The sequence below is a fragment of the Passer domesticus genome, chromosome 4, assembly GCF_036417665.1.
Source record: "Passer domesticus isolate bPasDom1 chromosome 4, bPasDom1.hap1, whole genome shotgun sequence".
Taxonomy (NCBI): Eukaryota; Metazoa; Chordata; class Aves; order Passeriformes; family Passeridae; genus Passer; species Passer domesticus.
The window spans coordinates 51,442,419-51,469,690 of record NC_087477.1 but is presented as its reverse complement, the minus strand read 5'-3'; the positions used below and the strand labels follow the sequence as shown (position 1 = coordinate 51,469,690).

The 27,272-nt window shown below is 37.7% G+C and overlaps 1 protein-coding gene and 1 long non-coding RNA gene across 45 annotated transcripts in view; one reads left to right on the top strand and one right to left on the bottom strand.

Annotated features, from left to right (window-relative positions):
- The window catches only part of TENM3 (teneurin transmembrane protein 3), a 1,290,895-nt gene that overhangs the window by 236,857 nt on the left and 1,026,766 nt on the right, over positions 1-27,272 (bottom strand). For 2 of the 40 annotated variants that reach the window (XM_064417805.1, XM_064417814.1), the window contains exon 1: positions 759-774. The exons of 32 other annotated variants lie outside the window; for them this stretch is intronic. The gene's annotated coding sequence lies outside the window, so the exon portion shown is untranslated. Of the gene's footprint in view, positions 1-162; positions 336-758; positions 775-27,272 lie in introns of those variants that run through there. 6 more of the 40 variants (XM_064417804.1, XM_064417813.1, XM_064417803.1 and 3 more) reach the window with 4 other exon arrangements.
- On the top strand, positions 649-27,154 carry LOC135299197 (uncharacterized). Of its 5 annotated transcripts, none has more exons than XR_010361237.1 (5): positions 649-732; positions 6,429-6,547; positions 7,154-7,271; positions 11,178-11,379; positions 24,226-27,154. It is a non-coding gene; the product is annotated as an uncharacterized LOC135299197 (long non-coding RNA). The 5 variants fall into 5 exon arrangements; XR_010361235.1 differs by lacking the exon at positions 24,226-27,154 and adding an exon at positions 16,000-20,494; XR_010361236.1 differs by lacking the exon at positions 24,226-27,154 and adding an exon at positions 13,264-13,394.

The window sequence follows — 27,272 nt, the reverse complement described above, 5'->3', positions numbered from 1 at the left end:
CAGCAGGTATCGCATCCCCTAGGAAGCACGACAATCAGAGCACTTTATACTTTTCCCACTATGCGAGCATAACAGAGTCGGGCGAGGGAGCTCGAAGGCTTCGCTCCGCAGCGAGATGCGATACCTCAAATGCAAATTATGCAAAAACTTCTCATTTCTTACATCTCCGATTTCGCGAATCTCTCCTACCGCATCCCAGCCAGACACCGGGTCGGGCTCTTTCAGCAGCACGGCCAGACACAGGAGGCGAGCGGCTCCCTCGCGGCTCGGCCACGCTCGGCTGGCGGGGCGGGCAGTGCGGGCCGCCCGCGGCTCCTCGCAGCGCTGCCCGAGCCGCGCAATGAGGCGGCGGCGCCGCCCCCGGCCCGGCCCCGCCCGCGCCCCGCCCCGCGCGCCCCTCGGCCGGCCCGCGCGCGCCGCTCCGCCGCCGGCCCTGTCTGCGCCGGGTGCCGCGCGCCCGGCCCCACACAGCCCGCGGCGGCGGCGGCGGCCCCGCGCCCTCCCGGCCCTCCCGGCCGCGGCTCCGCGAAACCCTTTCGGCAGCGGCTTCGAGGAGCGGCCGCGAGCGCGTACGGCCCGGAGCCCCGGGGAATGGCAGAAGGAGCCTTCCCGGAGAGCGCGGAGCCGCTGCCGCGGCGCTGTTCGTACGGCTCACGGGCGGCGCGGGGCCGCGGGCACCCACCGCGAAGCGGGGATTTCCCGAGACGCGACATAAACTCCATGCCGCGCTAGGTAGTTGGGATATTAGCGTAAAGTACCTGCCTGCTCCCTGCCGTGCGAGCCGCCGCCGCCGGGAGGCAGGGGCAGCGCGGCTCCGCTCGGCGCTGGCGGAGGGCGGGCGCGCTGTGCCCGCGGAGCAGACGGAGCGGGCCGGGAGCAGAGCGCAGCTGTGAGCGCGCAGATGTGACACCGGCCCCTCATCACGCACCACCTGGGCTTTAATTGAAACAGAAACACCTCCCCCTCCGTTTACCACCGTAGGAGACAGTTTTTCTTCGTGTCTGTAGAGGCATGAATATAATACACTCTGCTTACTTCAAAACACTCGGCAATCTATGATCAAGTCCTCTGCTAATGAAGCTTTTGGAGTTCCAGCTTGATCTGGATGCATTATAGCTGTCAGATAAAGCTATCGAATAATAGATACAAAATACAGCATTCACAGGACCCTCCATTAATTTCTGAAATACTGTAGAGAGCAAGAAAAACTAGATGCCTACAGAATATGCAGATACCAATGTACTCATTCGAAATAGAAAAGCCTATTTTCAGCTGGTAATCAAACTCAAGTTCATGCCTCTGTCTTTAGTAAAAGAACCAGAGTTTTAATATTATTTCTTCTCTTTTTTTTTTTTTTTTTTTTTAATTTTAACCACCTCCTTTTGGAACATAGAACTCTTTTAAAATGTCTGTGGGAATGATATCTCTAACTTCATTCTTAACGTCACTACACAAAGACCCTTCTGAGCTGGCTTAGAAAATGCAGGGGTACGTAGGAATATCTACAAAACTTCTATTATGGTTTTCTTTTCACCTTGGACATTTGCTAATAACAACTAACTTAACTCTCTCTCACCTTATTACAAGATCCATTGCTGACTCAGGCCAAGTTATCACAGCAGCTGCCCAGAAGCCACATTTTGCCAAAAATCAGATCAAGACAGTGTTAATGATTATACAATACTTGCAGGGAAAATAACACCATTCCAGAATATGTTTTCAACGCTGTTCTGTAGAAGGCTGCAATAAAACCACATATTTCAGATGTATTATTCATAAGAAATTTAATACTATCCAAAAAGCTCACACAATTCCTAAAGAAACAAAGACTATACAGATTGAAATAATAGAATTCTGCGAAACGGGGGACAATAATGGTCTAAGTAGCCAGGTCCTGATGAGGGCAGTCATGGCTGGCAGTGGGGAAAAATCCTGAAAAAATGCACTAATACTACATCTTGACCTGAAGCTCTTCAAGTCAGATATGCAACAGACTATGTGTGCTTTGACTGAGCACAAGGGAGAAACTAATATAGCCACCACTGACAAACTCTGCTCAAGTTTGGGGGCAGTTTAATAAAAATGGGAGGCTTTTTGCAGTTCAAATTCTGGACAGACTCCTATCTGTGACAGCTACAAGACCAGCCAAGAAAAAGCTAGGAGATGAAATCATGAACTAATACAGTCAGTTTAAGGAAGCAAGTTTCTAGCAATTCCATAGCAACATTCATATTTTTAGCATCACTTCCAAGGGGTCTGGTTGCAATAAATGGGGTAGTAGATCACACAAATACATTTTTCCAAACTTCGTGAATAGAGTACCTATGGATAAGCACTTTCTGTCACTGAAAAACCTACTAAGCAATTCATTACTTTAGGAATCTATCCTTTCAGACCTTAAAAGGAGGAGGAAGGGGAACTGGATTCTTAGAGTCAGCTTGTGCAGAGCTTTAGAGCACATTTTGAATTTCTGCCCTCAGAGATCACCAGTAATTGCACTCCCTCTACATAAGACTGCCATGGACCTGTGAAGGAAGCAGGATATTGGGTCCTCCAAGAGCCAGATACTATGGAAGAAATTACCTATTTAGATAATCCCTATTTTCAAAGGAAAATTATCCACACTGTATGTTCTGTACTATTTTTCTACAAATATGTATCACTCTACATTCAGTAAATGAAAACTGCACCCTACCAAAAAATAGGACCTGGCTGTCACTGCAGTGCATCCACTTTCTCCATTTTCATCCAGCTGCAATGGAATTTTCCTTTGCTATGATGCCCCCTGTGCCGAGATTCCACTGTCCCATTAATGCCAGCACAAATGATTTATGAAATCTATTAGGTGCAACACTAAAGACATCTCAAACATAAATGTTTGCTTAGGAAAATATTTCTATGGAGTAGACAAATGGGGGTCGAAGCAAACTCCAGCACAGATATCACACTTTATGCCAACACAGCTCATGGCCAAACAGTAGAAAGAAAGATCAAACAAAACCTCGGGGGTAGCTGGAGGGGCTGGGGGGAAGAATAGCATATGCATTTCATTCATACAAAAAGGGAGAAGCACTTTAAAAAAAATTTGATCAGAAGGATTATTGCAGTAAATTATGCAGAGCATTAACCATTGAATTTGAACCCATCTTTAGTCTTTCTTTATTAATAACTCATTATAGTCCTTTTTCTTAATGAGGAATAAATTAGGGCCATGTTAATCCATGCAGCTATCTGCAGGTACATTTATCACTACGGTAGCCAGTTTCACTCTCCTTTCTGGAAGCTGCATTTCACGGGCAACAAACACTCATCCCCTGCTGAACTCAAGTCATGGTGGCCTTTTCAGGTCACCAGCAGGGTCACCTAAAAACTTACCTTTTTTTCGAAGAACTGAAAGGTACCTCACAGCTGGCCTTGATATATGTGAAAGAATTTCTCTTTCACTCTTACACTCTCTCTGTCATATTGCCACAATTTAGATCAGTGAAAACAAGTGAGCTAGGGGCCTTGCTGGTATAAAAGGGTGAGGAACTGCCAACAGGATGTTCTTTGTGGGAACTTAAAGCTTTTGGAACAGATTCCTCTTGCCTGATCCAGAAGAGCTCAAATTTTATGGCCTTCATAGCATGTTGCATAGTTCATATTTTTCCAGAGTGCCTGAAAACAGAATTGTGGATGTGGTTAGTTTATGGAGGCAGGGCTGTGCTTCAGCTTTTAAACTTTTGCATTTGTCTGAGGAGGGAGGCCTATTGCAGCTTAGTCACAATGATTAATTTTGATATTTACATTGAATTTGGTTAGATATTCAGGAATTTAAAGGTAGTAACAAACATATACGCTCTCTGATGAAGGTATTATCACAGAGAACTGACACATTCCATCACTTGACACCTGGAAAGGACTTAAGAAGTCCACTGGAGGTGACTCTGGGTAGTCATTAGACCCAGGCACAAGTAGCTGTGCTCCTTGCAGCACATAACACTTCAGTCCTTACTGTTACCTTCTCTGCCTGCCATCGTGTCAAAAGAGAAAGCTTTATTGTGCTTGTTTTTCACATGGCAAACGAAGGCACAAAGGTGACTTGTCAATACCACAAAAGTAGTACAATAAAGGAGGGAAAACATGATGCCTCAGATAGGCTCAGGGATTAGGGTAGTCCCCAGAAGACTTTCTTCTCCTCATCAAAATAATCATTTCAGCTATTTATCAACATTCATCATGATCACTGCCTTTTATTAAAAGGGAACAAACACCTTTTTAGCCAAATACTCATTCACATATTTGAATAGTAATAGCCTAAGTGCCCTGTTAAGATATCCTATCATAAATACTTTATTAGTGTTACAACCACTTGTACTGAGATGTTAGGTGTACTTCAAAGAGTTAGGGTTGTCTGCATTACAAAGAAGTAAAAATGGAGTATCCACCTAGAAGCCAAAATTTCACATCACCAGTGTATCACTTTGGAAAGCAGTTTCTCTTACAACCCTACAAAAAGACAGGGTATTAAGTTATGAAAGTTAAACAATGTCTAAGAGAAGGATTTTTGTCAGATATGGTATCATTTATAACAGCAACATACAGTCTCATGTCTGTTTTACAAAACAGACTTGATCAAGCAGAATAGTTATAATATAGTTTTCCAGTTCTGGCTGGAAATGTATTTTTTTTAAAAAAGGGCAAATACATGTCTAGAAATTAGTCTTAGGAATACTATCTAGTATCAACAGGATTAGCAGTATAATGTGTTCCCATGAGAAAGCACATGTGCCCAAATGTATTTAATGGAGAACATCTTGTAGTTCTTAAGCATTTAAATAGTATGCTACATTGACTAGTTTTTTCTCACAAGTCAGGATTAAGATGGGCCATTTTTCATGCAGTAATGATGCTAATTTAAATTAGAACAGACTAAGACCATAATGAGCTCACAGATTCAGTGTTCAAATCTGAAAACAATAAACTTTTTTCCTTTTTATGTTCAAATCTGAAAACAATAAACTTTTTCCCTTTTCATTTACGTAGATAAATCATAACTCTATTTTTTATAACCCTTACCAAGACTGCATTAAGAATTTTGCAGCTTCAGATCATTATCTCCCTAAAAATACCAGTGAAAATTGTAAGCAAGTAGATGTACCTGGGGTAGGGCAAGAATTATAGCAAAAATACAGTCCTTTCAAGAAAAGGATTGAATTATGTCACATTTCTTGAATGTAAGTGGGTAACATGTGGGGTTTTATTCCTAAGCAACCCAAAACTACCAGTGTACATTTGTACTGTGATTTTTGAGTGCTGTATATTCATATATTGAAGTAAATAATGTTTCTCTGTTCCTTGTCAAATTTCCCAGCAAGCTCAATGCAGTGCAAGGCCAAGTATAAAATGCACAATATTTCTATTTATCAGCACCTGGATTTTTGCTCCCTAACAGTAGACTGCCCTGATTAGAATCATCCCACTCTACACTAATTTGTCATATATAAAGGTATGGCAAAATACAAATTTACAGATGGAATACCTCGATCACCAAAATCTGAAATATGAAAGATGTCAATATTAATCATGATGCTTTTTATAGTACTTAGGTTTTACCTAAGTGCTAATACCTACAGTACCAGTCAGTCAGCAGAGAAAAAGGGCACATATGCTTTGAATGATTAACACAGCTCTTGGAAACACAAAGCACACATGCTTTCCTTATCTTATTGGACAATGAGTGAGGAGGGGGAGAAGGACATTTTCATGGAAGTTCTGGGAGATTAGATGATGCATCAATGAGCCCTTTGAAAGAAATATCCCCCCCCCCAAAAAAAAAAAAAAAAACAAAAAAAAAACCACAAAAAAAACCAAAACAAAACCAAAACAGTTAACTCTGTTTGTTTCAGAAGAATTGCTATATAAGAGTAATGAGATGAAGTGATAAAAAAAATAATGCTCTAATATTTTCATGTCATTTACCTAATTCTTGAACAAAAGGCAGTAGTAGTTTAGAGAAAAGTTTAAACTCTTCACTAAAGAAAGAAAAATCCATTTGTAATCTGACCCTTTTATCTCTCTTAAACTGAACTCTGTACAAATGTGAAACCTGTTTGTATTTGCAAGACTCACTTCAACACATCATTGGGGCCCTGAAAGATCCTAAACCACACAGTTGCATCCCTTCCTCCATCATTTTATGGCACTGTTTTCTCATTTTTCTCAGTAAGCTCTATCAGCAGCTGCTACTCACTGCTCTCATCTGGAAAAGAAGGCAAAGAAGCTGTTGCTTCCACAGCTAATGCTCTGCACTGCAGACTGAGTGTCTACATAATGGGCAGCTTCCAACTGACTAAGTTTTGGTTTACATTTAATACTTGGGTCCACAGCTCTAAATCCTCTGCATTGCTGGATTATTTTTTAAATTAAAAATTTACACTTTTTTTCAGAAAGAAAGGAGGAAGATATTTACTGCAAATGAAAATGACATAAAAATGTAACTGGAAGAAAAAAGAGATCAATTTGGTATGTAAACTCATGAGATACAGGACACCTCTTAACAGAAAAGGTATGTGTAGGCTATTTGAAACAATCCATTTAGAGTAAAATAGTTTTGTATAGAGGTCTGTCAAAAAGAATTGGCTTTTGTGAACCCTATTGTGAATCTCTTGGAACTGGTAAAGACCACCAGCAGGGCAATCCTATCAGTATAAGAGAATCAGTTTTATGAAGAACTATTGTATTCTTAGTGATAAATCTAGAATTTTATACCTCTAGAAAATTTTAACTTGTATCCTGATCATAGTAAGAAAAAGCAAAAAAAATAAAAAGAAAAAAGGAAAAAACCCATTCCAAGTACTTCTTTGAAATAATATCTTTAAAAAGATATTTTTAAAACAGTGGCGCACACACACACAAAAATCAATATCCGTGTGATTCGAACAAAAAAATATTTCACATATTTCTTGGAATAAGCATTATACTGATCATGACACAAACTATGTGGCTGGGACTGCGGGTTCAGCTGCTGCCGTCCATCTTCTATTTTGTCTTTGTATTACAGGAAAGATGACTGAAAACTTCCTATGTCATTTAGCAATTTCTAAAATTATGCCATTTAGAAATTTCTTTTTTGCTCAGTAGAAAGTAACCATTTATTTTCTCCTAATTACAGTTTCTCCTCGCTCCCTTTACATCATAACTCTTTGGGGAAAAAACCCAACCACCAGAGCAAATTTTCTTTTTACACAGTTGCTGCTTTGGCAAGATCAGAAAAAAGTGTCATCCTTTGGGTAAGTCTGTCAAACAGATTTCTTACATACAGTTTGAGAATGTTCATCTAAAAGTACTCTATCTGCACTTCAGTGTGCTTATATGACATTTATTGCCTCGGAAAGGTGGCATAAAAATTATTTCACACTCCTCTGACACCTGGTGTGAGCCATACCCCCACAAGTGGTCTATATACAAAATGGTTATACAAATCATAAATGTAAAATAAAATTAAGACTTTCAAAATATTAAATTGTTTTTTTATATATAAGAAAGCAACCTTGGGCTGCTGTTAAGTAGACACCTTATTACATTTCCTTGGAGGAAAGAAAAGAGGTTTTCATAAGGCATAAGAATAGGGTTTATATGCACTTTGAGTCCACTCAGAACTGTGTACATAAACAAACCTTCCTGTGGTAAACATTCTGTCAAAGGATGAATGCCTGGTGATAGGTGAGTTGATAGACACAAGACTAAGTGCTGCAGGGCATCTAGAATTGCGTTTATGGCACACCTTGAAGTGATTTGTTAGATATTGATTGTCCTAGAGAGAAGGTGATCATTTTCTACATTTTACCCAACACATCTAATATTTGCCAACATGCCAAACTGCTGGTGAAATGATTTTTCCCTGCATCAGCAGGTGTTGCGTATTCAGAAACAGGGCGTAGACACTTCTAAGAATTTTACTTAAAAGGGAAGAAGGGAGAAGAAAATATTTTTACTTAATAGTTTGTGCTCACACACAGAGGATAAGGCTGTACCACAGATATTACAAGAATCACTTGGGCTTGACTTTCTTCAAGGAAGGCTAACCATTGCACAGGTTTCCAGAACATAGAATATTACATAGAAATTATCAGATGCAATACTCCCAAAAGTCTTCTCACTTTCTTCCTCATACTCTATTTATTTGCTTGGCATGCCTCTGCATAGATGTCAGACTGCCATGGATCCATGTGTGTTCAACAGCTTCAGAAATCACAGTTTGGCTCTGTCAGTCAGTTACTATTTTCACAGCAGCCAACTTTATCACTATCATTTCCTAATTCCATCATCTAAATGATTTTGTTAACTGCATTTCAGTAAAGACCTTCCCACAAGTATTGCCAGATTTGCGGGCTTTGGTATTATCTGCCAAGAGAAGGAACTCAAAGTCCAGCTGAATTCTCTTATACAAGAGCCCTTAAAACATGAACAAGTGGTAGAATATTCAGCCTAAAAAGTATTTCTCAAAAGTATTTCTCAAAGAAAATCAAGAAATTAAATATAGTGTGTATATACAGAGAACATACAAAAGCTAATGGCATGGCACAGGTTTTTGGAGTCCTGATTAACTAGTGCAAGTCACAGAAAAGACACCCCTCCATCCCCCATCCACCATATGCTGACTTAAGAGCAAAGCATGCAAAGTGTAACCCTGAATGGAAAACTACATGGAATACAGAAGCTGCATTTACCATTGGTAATGCCAATGTGACTGAATCAATTGTGAGGCCAAAAATCTGAGGTCAGAGCCCAGCCTGCTAGAGAAGGAGTCAAAGATAAGGCCAATATTCATTAAAAATGCAACTTTTATTGCAAAAGTCCTGAAGATAATTGAATTTATAAAACCTATCCTGAGTATTGGTAACTGAGCAGGTACAACATAACCAGTGTTTCAGTGTCCACGTTTCTTTCTACAGCAGTGTTTCCTGAAGTATTTTCCCACATGGACTCTATTTGCCTTTGCTTCTCCCTGCTATCTATTATACTGCAAGAAGCATCATCAGCCTTTTCTCAAGAATCTGGATGTTCCCTTACTTTGGGATTACTCTTCCTTCCTTTCTTCCTTCCAGTTTCCTGGGGATGCTTGTGCTTCCTGAGAGTTGAAATTCTCATCTCACTGCATTTGCCTAGTATTGGCTGGTAGGGTCAAAAGAGTAGAGAAGTATGGAGAACAGCTTGTTCTTAAAATTGGATGGAAAATCTAGCAAAAAAAAAAGTTAATTTTATCACAAGATGATCTCTAGTCTACATTTAAGGTCTCAATTAACTTTCTGTAGATATGTTGTTCGCACATTTCTGTGTCCAGCACCCAGAGACCCAAATAAATACTTTTTTCTACAACGAGGGTGATGTATACATACACAGTTCAGTCATTTATCTCGGCAAAGGCAGTGATTGTTGAAAAATGAACTTGAGGAATTGCTGCCGTCAGTTCATCCCTCCTTTGAATTGTCCTTCCCCATCTTGTGCACCTGTCTTGGTGATACAGAAAGTCTCCAGTAGAGCTCTGGGCTGAAGAGCAGAGCACTGATACTGTCTCATTTTGAGACAGGCCCTCAAATGTGATATATCAAAATCTTGGTGTTGGAAATCCTTCCTTCTACTTATGTGGCCTCCCAGAAATTCTTCTGAAATTTCCCAGGAGTCAGTGTTTCCTGCAGCTGAACCACAGGCACTGGAAAAAATATTCCAAGGGCTATGTTGAGGCACAGTGGCATTGCTGTGATTGTAGGGGAAATGCAAAGTGGACTTATTCCAGAAAGAATTCAACTGTTTGTAGTTTTCAGTCCTCAGGACTGAACCAAGTATATCAAGTATACTTGGAAAGGGATTTGTTGCTATCCATGTTACACAGGACAGCTAGATGCAGAGTGCTTAGGCAGGTACTATGTGCTTTCAATACCTCATCTAAAACTATTATACTCTAAAGCCTGGCACAAGAATTTATCAACTGAAGTCCATCAGTATTTTTTGGGGTTTTTTTTGTGAACACTCATACTAACATCCAGCACAAGGGTCACATTGCTGTTTAAAACCCTCCTGTACTAAAGTAAACACACCTGACACTGATAGATTTCCTGAACTACCCTGAGGCAGAAGCCGTTTCACAGATGGAAGGAAAAAAAAAAAAAAGATGGGCAAAGGAAAAGCAGCTTTTGAGAGAGAATTTGGCTTCAGGTTTTCTAAATCCTATCATCTATATTTCAGTCTGGAAAATTCTCCAATTAATAGAGATATTGTCACTATTGTAATAGCTTTTTTTTTTCCCTCTGAAGCATTCAGAAATTGATAAAGTTGGACCTTCTGCTTTGTTGCAAATTTTTGCATGCTGATTAAACAAGTTAAAAACATGTCCCACTACAGAGGAAGAAGGGGTAGTGAAAGAAAGAGAGTATCTTAAAAGTTAACAAAACCATCCAAGAAAATCTATCATATGAAACAGTGTCTGAAAGCTTGAAACACTTAGTGATGAATGTGTAACTCCCCCTAATGGATGCATATTTGAATTTATCTTAAAAGAACATGTCAATAACTGTAAATCCTATTGCTAGAAATAATACCACTGTTATATCACATTCACCTTTCTGGCTTTTTAAGGGATCTCTTAAGGTATGCATCTGTGACTTAAAATAAACATTAAACTGCTATTAGCATAATTTTGTTTTCTTAGTGAGTTTTTTTTAATGAAATCTTAAATATATGTGCCTTTCAGCATATTTCTAAGGTACACAATCAGTAGCCATTAGAATTCCCTTAAATTATCTTCTATCAGTCATTTCAACTTCTGTTTCAGCTAAATGTTTTCCTGTTTCTTAACAAGTCAGCAAATTGCTATAAAAATGACAGTGACAGGCCACAGTGGTTTGGATTCTGTGGTATAAAGAAACACTTCATATATGCACAGCTGCTGGTAATGAATGCAGCATGTCTGAGGCCTAATCTTGGACAATTTCCTACATTTCTGACTCCAGTCTCCTTGGCAAAATTTCTGAGACTGTATTATCTATATATCCCACTATTTCAGCCAAAACTTTTCAATAAAAGAGTTCAGCACTGTGCACTGGCTTTCAATAGTATGTCCTCTTACAGTTAACTTTTTAGGAGTCTTTGCCCTAAGTCTCTTCTAACAACAATTTTTATTTTTCTTTTTTAAAAAGCATCATGTTCTGCACTACCGCCCTGTTAAGATACAGCACTACAGATTAAATTTCTACATAATACAATTCCTGTTTGTGAAAGATGCCAGAGTGACAGCATCAGACACTAAAATTACATTTGTCCACCACCCAGCTACAGTAACAGCAGCAGCAGCGGGGTTGTTTTCAGAACACTCAAATTTAAGCTACTGAAACATTGAGGGTAAGTGAATAGCTCTAGAGGTTGCTCTGCCAAGACTTCTGATAAGCCTGGATGTTGCTATAATTGGTCTGGTGATACTGTGACCAAGTGGTGTAAGTAGGGCCGAGATTAAAGGCTGGACTCCACACAGGTCAGGCTGGCTGAACCGGGCTCCTCACAGTGGGGACAGACTCTACATCTTGCTCTGTTCCGCAAACCAGTCATAATCTAAACACAGGTTTCCTCCTAATGCAGCCAAAATGCAAAGAAAAATGCAGCAGTCTGAAATGAAGCCATGGGTGACATTGTGTATTGGAAAGGAAGTTTAATAAAGCTGGTGTTGGTCTTTTTCAGTTTTTCAGTTTAAACGGGACTTCTATATTTTCTGTTTTTCTTTGCAGGATGTAGTTCTTAGCAAAATATGCTCTTAAATAGGACTTACCCAGTTGTCAAATTCTACTCTACAATGCCAGCAGTGAGATTCAAAATGATGAACATATTTTTAAAATAATTACATTTTAAGGCAAAGATAGCCATGTTCTTGTATAGCAAAAAGGACAAAAATAAGCTGATAGGCAAGACGATAGATGAAATATGTCTACCTGCACCCTTGATCATCATACAGAAATATTTCTAACTTGGTGTAAGAACACAAAAGTTAAAAATTAAGTACTCAGAAGCAAAGATCTGCATTACGAACCAAGAAATATGGAGAAGATATTGGGGAGAGCTATAACTATAACTGAAGTAGGATATGCTACAAAGTGAAGTCTGGCACAATAACAAGAAAGAAATAAGAGCAACAATATTTTGCTGTCCAGGAATTTTACCGATTTTATTTTTAGAAGGGAGCTAAACTAAACAATTAATCTTACTCTGATTAAGTATCTTATCCTTGATTATTTAATATAATCTAAAAAAGTAACTATTAATAATCTTGTGACAGGGTAATTCCACCCCCTCAAAAAAAACAAACAAACAACAAAAAAAGCTGAAACTTACCCCACAACAAATAGACTCTATGAGCTAATGCATTTAACCAAGAATCGCTGTAACTATGGTTATCTGTTGAAACATGGATTTTCACATCTGTCTCATATGGACAGTCTAACTGCCAGGGCCAGGCATGACAGAGATTTCCTTTCCTGCCCTAACAGAAAAGTATTACTGAGATTCATTCTGTATGTTTGACAGAAAGTAAATTACATAGATATAGGAGATCCTCTGAAGATTTGTGATCCTTGTGAAAGAGGTTAATGTGAATCACAGAACATTAGAGTTTAGGATATATAAAAAAAATACAAATGCTGTCAGTCATTGTTTTAAGACAATAGCACAGTTTTGATTGTTGAATTTTCTTGAAAAACATCTTTTCTATTACTTCTGGGATTCAGTTCACAGTTCAACTCCAGTACACAACCCTATGGATGCTGTGTTCATGCCTCAAAATACATTCAATTATGCAGTTGATTATTTAAAGCTACAACTCACTGTTCAGCACTTGTTGATACAATACTAGTTTTGCGTTGTGGGAAATATAAAAGAGCAAATGAATATTTTTTCCCTTTAATTTTGCTAAAAAAAACAAACAAAAAAATCTATGTCTTCCATTTCTCCAGACCCTAATACTCATGCCTTATAAAGTACAAAAGAAAAAGTATGGACATATATAACTGAGACGCTTTAAGGCTACTAAACATCGCAACAAAACATAGATGTCTTTAGACAAAATTAATGCAATCTCATACAAAGACTACATAAAACAAAAGTTTAAACCATGTATATGGTTTATACACACAGAGTGCAGCACTAAAATGACAGTTTCACAAATTCATATACCTTGCTCTCTTCAAATATTTTCATGGTCATGATTGCAGACAAATATCAACAATTTGGTCCCTCCAGATAAAACTGGAGAAAGTCTGGTGAAGAGCCACTGGGATTATTTAAATATTGGAGAACTTGCCACATGAAGAGAAGTTTGAAGAAAGGATTTTGGCTGTACAGGGAAGAGAAGACTCACAGGGACCTAATAAAGGTCTCCCAGTACCTAAAAAGTTTAGTGGAAGGATGGAGGTACTCTCTTCAAAAGGATGCATGGTGAAAGAACAAGAGTCTGTGGGTCCAAGCTGCTTCAGGAGATATTCTGTCTGAATGTTAAAAAGAAAAAAAAAAAAAAGCTAAGAGGTGGGATTGGGATCTTCCTTGATGTAAATGATTTCAGATAATCTCTGCTTGAGACACAGCTCTGCATCCTGAATTATTGTTTCTCATCCACAAATTACCATTTCTTCTTTAAGTATCTTGCCAAACAAAATACCATACATGCAGAAGAAAAAAAAAAAAATAAAGAGTCATACTGCTATCAATATTCTTCATTTGTTTACCTACATACTTTCTGTTATTTATTCATGTGGAGCTAAAGTGATCTGAGAAACAAAAACTGATTTGGAAGGGTTTGGGGTTTTTTAAAAGATATGGTGCATTAACAAAGCTACTGTATTTGTGGCTAGAACTGCAAAATAAAGCAAACTAAATCTAGTTGTGGACCAGTAGCTGTTGCTGTTCTATTGCCAAGGTTTCATACCTTCTCGGTGATTTTCACGGGGGCAGCTCCTCACAGCACTGACTCCTTCTTCTCAGCACAAACAACAAACTCCATCTCTCAACTCAATCAGCCAACCTGCTCTTTTATAATACCCCTCTTAACTGGATCCAGCTGTGGCCTATTAAGGGCAGGCTTGTTCTTAATCCTTGATAATTAGCACAGCTGTAACTCCTTAGGGGCCAGATTACCTTCACCACTGTCTCTATTCTCCTACCTTTTATCTAACCACAAGTAGCCTACATGCAGATGAACTTACAGGCTGTCCTAGATTCATCTACACCTCTTTCCTTGTGTTGTGCTAAATTGCCAGTGAAAAGTTTATGGAGCATATGGACTGTAATAATGTGAATGTTCATTTTATTTTTTTCTATGTAAAAGAGTAACAGTACTCTTCTTTAATAGGTTAAAGCTACATTTTTATGAATAGTATGGGAAACGGGGGAAAAAAGACCATATAGAGAACTATGTATGTAGAGAACTAATGACAAAGCATGGTTGACTGATAAAAACAGCCAAGTGACAGGCAGCATAACTTAGCTCTACTAGTTTACAAGCAAATATAGGTGCAGAGCATTTGAAAAGAATTCTTACTTGACAGTACTGAGAAAGCTCATAGCCAAATTTTTAGTTGCAAACACTACTGCTCTTTCAATGTTTCATTTAGCTACAAATAGACACCTAAATGTGTGTGTATATATATATATATAGACACACACACAGAAAAATACGTATTTATTTTCAGAGCCCTGGAGTACCCTTACATAACCAAGTGAAAATGGAACTCTGTTTGCTTTGAGACTGTTGCCACTCCTTTCCTAAGTGAATTACATCATCCCTTTCTGTTGTGGGAAATCTCTTGCTGCAGTTCAGTACTAGCAGAAAAGTCCCTTCACATGAAAAAAACATGCATGATAAGGCCATATAAGCTCACAGCAAGGGCAGAAACACTTCTGTGGGTATAGTGGCTCAGACCAGAGGCAGAGGTGGGTGAATATGGGATCCAGAGAAAATAGCAAGATGATGCAATTATGTTGGATATGGTACAGGAGCTGACTGCCTAACCCAGAGGATGAGCTCAGATTTCACTATTCCTTCCTAAATGAGATGAAAAGGAGAATCCAATTTCACCCAAAGCCTGGTGCCTGAGCCAACTGGCAGGGTCTTACCAGTGTGAAACCCTTACTCCAGTGATATTAACAGTTGTATAAATAATGACTGTACATCACTATAACACTTTTGCAGAAAATGAAATGTATAAAGCAATAATATTTTCATTTAAAAACGTAAGAGGAGAAGCTATATTTGCAGCAATGTACTAATGAATTTGTTACTTTGTTATAGACTGGAGACGGAAATTTATCACTCGCTGAATCATATTTTCTATTACTAACTTTGAAGTTACTGACTTTGTTTCCATTAATTTTGAATTACAGACTTAAGATAAATTAAAACATTTAATTCTCAAAAACACAGAGCTAGAGCACTGAATTTTCTATCTATAAAACCTGTCATGGTGTCAAAACTTAGGGAAAAGGCAAGAATGCTGCCTGGTGAAATATAGGTAATTATTGTGGCTTGACAAAACTAGCAGAGAAGAAATAATTTTAACATTATTTCTTCAGTAGTTCATTATTTCTCCAGAGAGTAAGTGACTATTATCTTTTAGGTACAGGACTTGGTGCACATCCCAGCATGCTTCAAAAACCACAAGTAAAATTATTTGAGTAGAGCTTACAGTAGAACAAGTTTATTTTTAATTTGATACAATATTTGTTCTCAGTTGTAAAGTGACCTTTTTATTTTAGCATAATATTGACCAGTAATTTCTAAACCTGAGGCTGAAATTTCAGATACCTGAAAGTACAATTACCACCACATGCTCCCTTACTCAAACTTGGGATGAACAATGAAAGAAACAAAGCAACTTTTAATAATTTCAAAAAATTCTATGGCTGCTTTTAGATGACACAGCACTCATAATTCATCACTGTATATGTGATGACTAACATACAGCTATCTCACCTCTCAAATAGGTGTTTCAGTATCTGCCAGGACAGAGAAGAAGTAACCTGCAAACCTACAAACTTAAGTATTAAAAGCTAAATATTAAAGGCTTTCTGGATAGGAAGTTAAGACCATAATTTCCAGCAATTTTATTTTCTTCACCTTCCCTAATAAAAGGTTCCTTTCTGTATAACCTGGTCAGAAAGATACTTTATTCCAGACAAAGCTTGTGAGCTAGACTAGGCTGCAGTCAGCCAATCTTTTCATGGCTTGAAAATTGTAAGTGCACCCAGAAAAAACAAGGTAACAGAATGAGCTGCTTTTCCTCAGATCTCTCCTGACACCATCAGATTTACCCAAAGCAGATCAACTCCAGCACATTTCAGTGAACAGAGCTTGTGAAGTCCCATGCATTGCTCACACATGTGGGAACATCTGGATTGTTTGTCAGCAAGCCCACTGAGCTGGGAGCCTACCTGGACATCAGCAGTGCTAAGAAAGCTTGTGGGAAGAAAGGTGTCTTCCTGAAATGGATGAACAATGGTTAAACAGACACAGAAGAGAATTAGTAAAGGAAAGAGGCAATGACACTCTCAAGCAGGAGAAACTAGCATCAGACCTAATAGCCCTGCTCCCTCCTGTTTAGTTACTCTTTCCTGCTTGATCCAAGCACCAGACCAAAATGGTTCTCTCTACCTTGAGACCCAGCTTTTGAAGGCTGGGAAAATAAAGGTGGAACAAATAAGTGAACAGACAATGAATTCCTGTTATGCCTTGTGCATTTCCCTAGGAAAGGGAGGTCAAATAAGAAGGTACCAATGTACAATAAGCTTGGTGTACTAGAAGAGGGAGCACAGGGGTCCTGGGGACGCTATCAGCATCCAAAATAAATTTACATGTAATTTTGACTGGTTAATTATTTATGGAAAGTCCTGTTTGCACTTTTAAATTTTGGTTTTGAATTAATTTCCTCCTTTCTCGCTTCACGAGTAATTTTGTCATGTAAATACAAAATGCAATGAGAAAGTACCTGTAAGCACAAATTAGATTATGTAAAACTAAATTACACACTCCAAGTCTTCAGTAAACCTTAAGCATTTTTGTATTACAGTTATGCCAGTCTAAAGCTGCCAAAAGGGGAGGTGCCTACCTCCCTCCCATCCCTTTTGTTAGATCAGCCTGTACAGCTGCAGGATGAGTTGCTTCAGCTGGCTGCTGATGTAAAGTAATTTCTTTCAGGGTTAGGATACAGTTCCATTAAAGTTGACATTAAAATATTTAGTGCTGCTGCAGTTATGTCCATCTCCAAAACCTGCCTCCTGTGTTTTGTCAACTGTGCTGTTTGTCTGACTCTGCAGGGAGCAAGTTCAAGCCACTAAATCTTTGGGAAACTATCCAAAGAATTTGGGGGTAGAGGGGGTGGGGAGAGGATCAGGGAATAATACTCTGCTGGCTCAATGGCCACAGCTAGGTCATTAAGAATTTGGATGAAAGCCTGTCCCAGTACAAAGAAGTAACAGCCATGCATAGCAAGACTCAGGATCAAGGCAGCCCCAGCAGAGCCTACACTGCCATCGACCATCACTCCTGCATCATCCAGTGAACTGACAGCCTCTGTGCCTGTGCAATTAACTGCTAAGGCTGCAAAAGAAATGGCCCCTGCCTTTGTTTGGAGTCAAGTGGGATGGGATCATCCCCTTTCAATGCATATGGATATTGGATTGGATACTGTGGGGGAAAAATTGTTACATCAATAGATCAAGAAAGTATCTGCCTTTTTTAAAAAATCTTTTGAATCAGAGATTTTGTGTGTTTTATTGAGAGAAAGAGTATGGAAAAGTAACATTAAACAGCTCATAGTTGGAAAAAAAACAGTGGCCTTAAGAGTTTTTCTTAATGAGGTCTTATTCATTTATTCAACTGGAATAATTTGGTAATTATTCAATTATGATTTATTAACCCTTATCTGGCAAAGGAGTTAAATTCCATAAATAACTCCAAAAAACCAAAACCCAGCAGTGAATCAAAAGATATATTAAACTGAACTAAAACAATCCCGAGACAGCTGGATCATGAAAAATTGTTCAACTCAGAGAACATTTAAAGGTTAGAGCTCTATTACAGGTAAAAGAAAGAAGATCATAGAGAGAGAAAAAAAGATTAATATAGTGAGTACCTGGTGCTTCTTTTATTCATTTCATTTTTACTGTAAGGCCACCATTTTGCAGATGGTCTGAAGTATCACATTCCTTACCACCTCAAAAGGTTCTATATCAATTATTCTAACTATGGCTGTAAAAGAACAGCCTACAGACAGCTGCTGGAAATAAAAGACATGATAGAAAAAGTTTCCTAGTATCTTTCTTCATGAAGATTTTTAAATAAAGAATTCAATTGTAACATGGCATAAACCTTGGCAGGTTCATAGTCTTGCATGCTACAAATGGAAGCCAGATTCAAAGATCCCACTGCAAGCACAGAGAACATTGGCCACAGAGCTACTACTAGTTAAATTTTTGGTTTAACTTCATTTTAGGAGAAAAGATAATGATTAAAATTTCTGGCAATTGGAAATCTCATAAAACCACAGAGATGGTTTCAGTGGTTAATTATTCTGGATGCTAAAAAGCCACTGAATGTAAAATGTTCATGCTAAAATTTACATGAATGATTTCTACATCATTTAGTCACTTATCTGCCAGAAAAAAAGTCAGCCTTGTAAAATTATAAATAGTCAGTATTTATACAGCATAGGGAACAGCACTGTCTTACTTCATTTCTTTAAAAGTTTGCCTGTGTTAAACAACTGTATAGAAGTCAGCATTAACAACTGCAAGAGCCTTTGAGACAGCTCTTTTAATATTCTTAATGGAACTTTACTATAAATTGGCATCAATGTTTGCAGTCTTAACTCATCTGCTTTATGTCTACCTATTGTTATACTACATATTTTTGCACTCCTGAATGAAGTTATCTGTCTAGAGCACTTGAAAACATCCAGTACTAATAGCTGCAATTTAGTATTTCCATGGAAAAAGTAAATATTTTATCATATGATCTAACAGCCTCTTTTCCACCTTTTCCTCCATCTAACTACATAAGATAAATATTTATTGAAAACCTCAGCATTTTCTGCCTTACTCTGGAGAATTCTTTTCGTTTTGTCTAGATTTGGTTAGCATTATTGGGATTCATTCAATTTCTTTTTAACAGCTACAAGAAGCCAAACAGCTGCCCCATTAAAGGAAAGAGAAAAAAGGAAAAAAAAGCCACCAAACTTTGTGGCCATGGCTTTCTCCCTAATTTTTCCTTCTGCTTTTTCAGTGTTCTGAATTTCTTAGCTGATACATACTAATTATAATCAAATTATGCTTTCCTTCAGCTGTTTTTCAATATACATCCTCTCAAACTGATTTATTTAACGGGGCTTTTTGTTTCCTCTCTAAGGCAGTTTTCAACACAAACTTGAAAGAATCATTTCACTTTTGGATTTGATATTATTTTGAGCTTGTAATGTGTGCTTTTAATTTACCAAGAGAGATTTTACATTACAGTTTTTCATACAGAGAATATTTCCCTGTTTTCATTTTTGTCTATGTAGGAGTCATAAATTAATCTGTTCACTTATCTAAGACAACACTAACTGTGATTTTTTTTCTAGCCATCAATATACATTTAATAAATAATTTAGTGCACCAATATTGTAGATATCTATGACTTTTCTAATGTCTGAATCATTTTAGTACTGTCAGCATAAGCCATACAGAACATTTAGTCTCCATGATAAGAGGTATTTTTTCTTCCTATTGGATATTGGATATTATAGGCAGTTCTTAGAGAGTCATATTGTCCCTTGGTGTTTTATGTCATAGATACTTGATCAAGTTCAACACTGAGCACAATTTCAGAACCAACCCCAAATATTTCAATTAATGCTAACATGTTCCATTACGTAGTGACAAAAAGGTGGAAAAACCCAGCTTGGCCATACAAAGCACTCTTTCAATGGAAACATTTTATATAAATTGGCAAACTGAAGTAAAAATGACAAGAAGAAAATGAAGTTTGTTTAGTGAATCAGTAATTTAAACCAATATCATAAATAAGTTGTCATGCACCTTACTACAAATATTGGCACTCTGCACTGTGTGTTACTTGACATATTTTATAATCAGATTGTAGTTCCCTGTAAGACACACACAAACTATGAAGTATAGATATTGTTGTAATAATGTTCCTACTAAAATGCTATTTGTATTCTTAGCATATTCATTTTTCTTCTTAATAGTTTATTGCCTTTTTTTCTTCTACCTTTATTTGATGTTACTGAAGTGTTTTTATTTATAGACATTCCTATTTGCAATTTTGGAAATGTTTATAATTTGTCTTTTATGTATACTGTAGGCAAATTATATTTGTGATTTCTGTTGTAAGTACATTACTTTCTATACCCTATACTCAAAAAGTTATAGCCTTAAAATAAATTTTCCCTTAATCTTCAGACACATCTGAATGTTATTAGGTCTGCCAGCATATATGGGCTTATTTTTTGCTTCCTGAAACTGTGTTCAAGTAAGGAATGGTTTTCTTATGTAGCCCTTCTACAACTACTGTGTCTAAATATATTTATTTGTATTTATCTATTAGTGAAATAAAGAGAATTATAACACAATAAATCAAATGTAGAATGCAAGATTGTACTGCATTTCAAAGAGCTGATAAGTGAGTGAAGAGATGAGCAATTCTCCCCACAAATTGTTAGCAATAGTCATTTGACATCAATGATTTACTATGCTGAGAAAAAAAAACAACAACCAAACAACTTTTTTTTTCTTTTACCTCTCTTACCTCTATTTCCTACTTAAAATAAATAAAAAATGTACATGTTAACATATTTCATACTGATAGTGCCTTAGCATTCCTCACTGGCATCAAACAGATCACTGCCAAAAGGATGAGACAACCATGCAGTCAAATGTGCCATCAGGCTTGAAAATCTCTGTGGTCAGCAAACATTGTTGTACAAAAAGGCTGACCTTTACTATCTTATTATACTTTATTTTTAAAGAAGGGTTAATTTGGAGATCTGTTAACTCTCACAAAATTAGATTTAATGAGGTCTTCCATGCTTCTGGATGAGATGCTGATTTACGGGTTGCCACCAGCAGGTGCTGAACAGAAAAGAGTAACTTGTTAACTTGGACAATGTCAAACTGGTTTAAATTGAATGAAATGACATGAAAGAAATTAGTTGAAAGGCTCCAGATTGTTTTATTATGCTTTTTCACAATGCATTATTCTCTCATAATGATTTTAATGACTGAAAGAATATTATAGACACTAGTTACATGAGTGCTAATTTAATAATGTTATATCACACAATAAAAAGGGTTAGGGTGTTTTTCATTCTGTCTGAGTATTAAGAGGCTGGGTTTTATTAAATTTCTATAAGGAAAACAAATCTCATTTCTTGGTAAAATCAGTGAGACATTAACAATAATTACTATATAACCAATGTGCAATTAACTATGGTAATGAAAATATAAGAATCTGAAACTCATGTCTAGATTCTTGAATTCCTAGAATACTCTTTGCTTTCAAAACCAGACCAAGTTTAACAACAAATGTGCTCAAAAAAACCCTTAAGTTACTTTCGAGAATGTGCTACTGTTTTGTAAAAAGGGGACATGCCTTCCTTCCATTTATTATATAAACATCTTTCAAACTATACACATCTAAGGATGGATGTCTTCATACAGATGCTGAAATACCTGACCTGGCAAGTATGCAAGTACCTCTGAGCTGTAAAACATCAAAGCATGTTAGCACTGTGCTGTCCCTCTTGACAAGGTCTATTAGTCTGGGTGAAGCTCCTGGCTAATGCAGGCAGACTTCTGCACCCAAAGTGGCATGACTGCAGAGTGTTACTGTGGAACACACAGATCCATCAGCCAGGCTCTGCACAAGCTGCTGGGCCTTGGAAAAGGTGCTCTGTCTTTGCATGGCTTTCTCTGAAACACTGCTGCCTTTGCTTCCTTTACCTTTACAAGTTATATAGGGAAGAAGATACAAATCAGGCTTAAGGAAATGTTTCATTTTTGATAGAAACCTAGCAAAATAATCTGTGCTGGAATAGGTAATTTTCATTTCAGGTATGCTGAAATAGGGCAAACTGGACCAAAAAGGCTGCGAACACACAGGCTTATCCTCACCCAAGCTCCACAGATCACAGAAAAAAGCTGTTACTGTTCTCTCTCCTTTGCCTCTTCCTTGCTTTTCTTTGTCTTTTTGCATTAAGTCTGGCTTATGTAGTTCCATTTCACAAAGTCACCTTTAACCTTCTGATTACTAACCTGCTTGCTTTGCCTATGACATATTAACAGAGCAAATCCACGGCCAAAGACAGATATAATGGGCTTATTGAGGAGGAAGTCACATAAATGCTTTCACATCGACTTGCTGCCTGAAAAGTATGATGATCTCTTTTAAAGAAGAACAGTTTGCTAAGTTTAGACCTGGAATTTGAGCCTTACAATATTTGGTAAAAAAATAATTGTACCAAGTTGTGAAACAGCAATCCTTTTCAGTTTCAAAAGTAAGTCTGGCTAATTAAATTATGCCCTAGTTCATACATCTTCTGCCCTGATGGACAAGAGGACTATACCACATTAAAAAAAAAAAAAAGTCCAGAATTTTCCACCAGTGAGAGATCTAACCCATATAGATCTCCCCTGGAAATCTGTGCCTTTAAGGAACTACAAATACTTCAAATATAAAAAATTTGATAGGATTCACAAAAGAAAAAGATTAACTAGGTACAGATAAGTCTGTGAAATTACATTATAAGAACTTGTATCAGGGTCTGGTCCCCTACAAATCAATTAGCATGTCAAACAGTTTAAATATTAAACTTCAAGTACAATCATATGAATGTACAAAAAGCCAGTTAGTTAGGACACTAACTGGAGGGGGAATAAAGATATTATTTTATGCAATATATAAGCATCTACTGTTTCTGATAGTTGAACATATGATTTAAAAGAAAACCTAGGAGTTCTTTTATATCAAATAATATTTGACTTAATAAAGATTGTATTCACACAGATTAGGAAAATTACATTTTATATGTAATTCTATACAACCTGATTTTATATTTACAACAACCTGTATTTAAACTGCTGTGAAGGGCTCTGCTGTTTGGATCGGGGTTCAGGACTTCACAAATGTCTCTCTTGGTATTTTATACAGCCTGGCAATGACCATTTCAGATATTTCAGGAGTTACAGGCAGGTGTGTCTGAGGGTATCTTTAGTTCAATTTGTAGTTCCCTCTGTTACATTCAGCCATAAATATAAATAGGATAATCAGCAGCATGGTAGACCAGAGCCTTTGGTGACTAATACTGGTGGAACCAGTGAATAAAAGCAGGTACAAACATTGGGTGTTACTGAGTGAGGCTTTCCAAGCAAGGCAGGTCAGGCCCAAGGGACAAAGGAAGGGAAGAGGACATAATGATTCAGGCTTGCAGGCTGCCAGCTGTTGAAAAAAACAACTGCAGAGCTTTCTGTAGGTAGGCAAATTGCATTCTGACTACACTTGCTGATTTCTGGGAATGTAATTTTCTAGACTGTTAGGGCAAAATACTACAACTCTGCTATAAGCTGCAAGCTGCACTTCCTGCAGCTTGGCTGTCAAAATATATTCTTGTATTTTGCAATAATAGCTCAGAGACAAGTCATGGAAAGAACTAATGGAAAAAATGTAAAATCTGTCCATGTCACTAGTTTAGAAGCATCCGAAGGATACGCTCCATAAACCCGATACCACATGCACAAGAGCTATACAAATGCTTTGAGATAAACCAGCAGCTCTTATATTCATCATTTTAAGAATGAGAAACCCATAACTGGGAAAGGGCAAGGGAGACAAAGCATGTTTCAGATACACAGTGTCTTACCTTAAGACATCAGATGCATCAATGTGCTACTCAATTTTAGAACAAGCTAACATCTAGTGAATATTAATTCAGCTGACATGAATTCATATAGAATGAAGAAACCTATGTAACTGAGATAAATGTAAATCTAATAACATACTAAAGAATCTTTACTTCCACCTTCCAAAGTTTGGTATATGCTGGTGGCTAGAGACCAGATGATTTTTTTGAACTATCACAACATAAAAGTCACTTTTGGACAAGGTATGTGTAGTTTTCAGCCTTTAAAATTAATTTTTTCCTTTTTTTTTCTTCGCAGAGCCTTTAAGAATTTTTCTGTGAAGATGAAGATTCCTATACAGCAAATTTAATCTTGCCAGGCTCAATTTTCTTGGTTAGCTTTGCCAGCTCTCTTAAAAGTCATCTGTGGCCAGTAATTGAAAACCGCAGACTGCCGAGTGGAATCAGCAGTCCTGAGGGGTACATTGTAGAAGCAGCTGAACTACGTGAGAAAGCCTTGGCTGGTTTTATTACAACTTGACTTTCAGAAAAGAGAATTGTAAAACCAGAGCTAAAACAGACCTTACCTAGGGTGAGGGAGTGTTAAGGAGGAACCCTGCCTAACACTGTCTTATTACAGCACACTGATGAACAGCACACAGGAGGTGGTGAACCAGCTTTGGACAGAGTTTACACGATCACTACATGCCTGAACTTCCATGAACTTTCAGTCTGGTTCATATGTGAGATTGCTCCATGGTAAACCTCACTTCCCCAGCGAACTCCCCAGACAACAAATTAAAATTTCACTAGTATGTAGGAAGGGAAAGAGAGTAAAAGAGAGGAAGAAATCTGACGGTAACTAACACGCAAACTAAGCTGTGACAAAAAAATGTCATTTCTCTTTTGCTTCCATATTCATCTCTGTGCAACAACATGAACAAGTACCAGAGAGAACAAAAAACTTGCACATTTGTAATATAATAACCCACTGTGTATTTGCCCATATTGACAGCTGAGGGTTCTAAAAAGACAGGAGACATGAACTGCAAACTACAGGAATCATGGGTTTCTTCAAACAGACACACAATACATGCATGTGTACATATATTTTATCCTGCAGATTCTCATGAATGCCAGCTATCCTTATTCAGGAAGTGCGCCACGTTATTTTCAGGGGAATATGGACGGTAATTCTCTGGACTCTCCAAAATTGCTGCTACATATCCTGTCTACTCAAGATACTTACTAGGAGAAACCAGGCACATGTCTGTGTGCAGGATGGAGTTCAGGCATTTGAAAGGAAACAAACTAGTCTAGTGCTAGATGACAACAAACTATGGAAAGTGCATAGGGGTGAGGAAAACAGTTCATTTTATCCTTATCAAATATTGTTACCTGTGACAGTTTCTTGAATAACAAGATTTTTTTTGCCAACTGACAGTTGCCTTGATCTTACTGTGCTCTCATTGCCAATACTACTCTAAAACTATACCTGAAATTCACTTAGCTTCAGAATGTCTTATCAAAATAATCTTTTATGAGTACTTACAAGAACCTCATCTACCCCCAATATTTACAAAACTGTGACACAAAAATTGGAGACACTTCTCAGAGAAAAGAGCTACTAGATTTTGTACATGATAAAGTGATGTTTCTGAACATATTAAATATACTACAGACCATAATGCCCTCCTTTCAGGGTAATAAATCATCTTGTCCTAGAACACTAACAAATGAACAAGGAACCACTGTACTACCTTGTGAAATAACAGACCCTACTGTGAAAACAGCAGACTCACTTCTCTTTGGCCAATAGATCGTGTTAAACAGTTTCCAAAAATATGGTCTTGTGCAGGCTGAGCGCACTAGTATGGTGTCAAAACACCAATTTGAAGCTTCCAAGTCCTACCTATGTGCCAATTAAATACTAATATGATAGAGCTATCCAACATCTGTGTCCAACACTACACACTGAGCTCAATCTACAAATCTAAGCCTCTTTTAGGCCACTGAATGGTTTACAGAGAAGTTGGTACTTTACACAGCTGTACACAACTGATGAAAACACCTATTAGTTTAGGAGAAACGATCTTTCCTAAGCTTTAAAAGGAAATACCATGAGTTTTTTCTGCACATTATTCCCACAATGATGTGTGTAACACTTCACATGCTCCTTCCTAATCTGAATTTAATATTCCCTCAAGGTAGAAATACAGTCCTGTACCTTGGACTTTGAAAGCATTCCAACCATTCTCTTTTATGTAAAAAATGCAAAACATGGAATTTGTCAGTGATACACCTGCATGCTAGAGAACATGTTCCACACAAGTTTTTTAGAAGCGTTCTCAAATCCAGCTGGGGTGTCATCAGTTGTCTGATTTGGAATATGGAAAGATTTCTTCCTCTCCCATATGCAAAATACTCCACGATTAGGAACTTATCCTACTCCCATGCCTTTCCCAAGATTTTGGGAAACTGCTTTAAACTTTAGTGATACTCCTTTAAATGCTGATTGAGAGCTCTGCAGTTGGAAATGGTGTCTCTTCTGGTGCGAGACAGAGAGGGGCTGCTGGAGACAGTGATAATGCAAATACAGGGATGGAGTTTGCTATCATGCCTTACTAAAAAAAAATCCAGGTTGCCTTTAGAGTTTTAAATCAGAGAAAAAATGCTTGAAGGAATTCAGTGCCTGATGCTGAATCAGATCACAGAGATCACAGAGCTGTTTTTATGGCTCTAACTCTTCAATTTACTAATTGACATTTTGTGTTGCAATAATGATTTCAGTTTGTGGCCATGCATGTTCAATTCCTGGACTTTCCCTGGGTAAAGATTTTTCTACTTAACATTAATGCTTTCAAAATAGATTATAACAAACTAGATGTCAAAGTGACTAAAAGATGTGTTATGCCCAAAGACTCAGCAAATACAAATATGAAGTAGAATTAAGTGACCAAACCAAGCATTATTATGACCATCCTATGGTTCAAATACAGATCTACCAATAGTAGACCTTAAGGCCACTTTGACAAAGAAATATCAGATATTTCAGAGAAAACTGTATAGAAGTTTTTAGCATTACAGAAAAGCACAGTCCAGGCAAAGATTGACCCTGCATCAATAACTTAGAATTGAAGGCTCCTGACCTTGTTAAAGTCTGTGTTCCAGTTTGAAGATTGTAACATACAAGCAAAAGAGACCTCCATGGGCTGAAATCAAAAGTATTTTTCATTACAGAGTCTTCAGTTATTGAACACAAGTAATATGTACAACATTAAATCTGTGTGGTTGTAAAATCTGATTGCAGTCTCTAACAGAAAACACACTGATCTTGTCCTATGGGAAAAGTAATAAAATACAATG